This window comes from Aphis gossypii, chromosome X (assembly GCF_020184175.1).
Source record: "Aphis gossypii isolate Hap1 chromosome X, ASM2018417v2, whole genome shotgun sequence".
Taxonomy (NCBI): domain Eukaryota; kingdom Metazoa; phylum Arthropoda; class Insecta; order Hemiptera; family Aphididae; genus Aphis; species Aphis gossypii.
The window spans coordinates 47,087,004-47,087,440 of NC_065533.1; positions in this window are offsets into that span (position 1 = coordinate 47,087,004).

The window sequence follows — 437 nt, forward strand, 5'->3', positions numbered from 1 at the left end:
AGCGGTTCTCAACCTGTGGTACGCGTATCACTAGCAGGGGCGGCTCGTCAGGGGAGACTTTGAGACTGAGTCTCCCCCTTAAAAAAACCCAGTTACTTGTAAATAATAATTATTAAAATAATAATGCATACAAATATTTTTATTCGAATTGAAAATTAATATTATATAGTTTATATCGTTTTCTTTGTTTATTATATAATAAATTAAAGAAACCAAGTCTAAAACCTTTAAATAGTTATTTTAATAGAAATGCTATTTTAGTTTTATCGATGACGGTGACGGTCGCCGTTACAGTGAAACTGCCGCCGACAGTCTCAATCATAACATGTAAATGGTACGGCCGGTTTGATGGAGGCCCGAGGGGGCAGGGAGAATAAGCTGCGTATTATAGACTCTATTGAGACTGGGTTCACGACAACAATTGCCGTACCGCGCGC